This window comes from Penaeus monodon, chromosome 22, assembly GCF_015228065.2.
Source record: "Penaeus monodon isolate SGIC_2016 chromosome 22, NSTDA_Pmon_1, whole genome shotgun sequence".
Taxonomy (NCBI): Eukaryota; Metazoa; Arthropoda; class Malacostraca; order Decapoda; family Penaeidae; genus Penaeus; species Penaeus monodon.
This window is the reverse complement of record NC_051407.1, coordinates 7,719,327-7,719,577: the sequence shown is the minus strand read 5'-3', so window position 1 is coordinate 7,719,577 and position 251 is coordinate 7,719,327.

The window sequence follows — 251 nt, the reverse complement described above, 5'->3', positions numbered from 1 at the left end:
ATAGTTTACGGATACGTTATTAGATAATTATAGAATGAAGTTCCCTCATTTATCGCACACATGTGCAGTATACTGCAGAGTTTAATGTGAATGTCTGAAAATCAACTAGTGCCCCAGGATACATAAAGAAAATGATTTACCTTACTTCTTGATAGGGAACATAAACAGTGTCTAATGGTTCAAGGTACATATTATCCACATTCATGGTTGCGAATTGTATGTGGATATTTTAAGGTTATAGGTTCGGATCA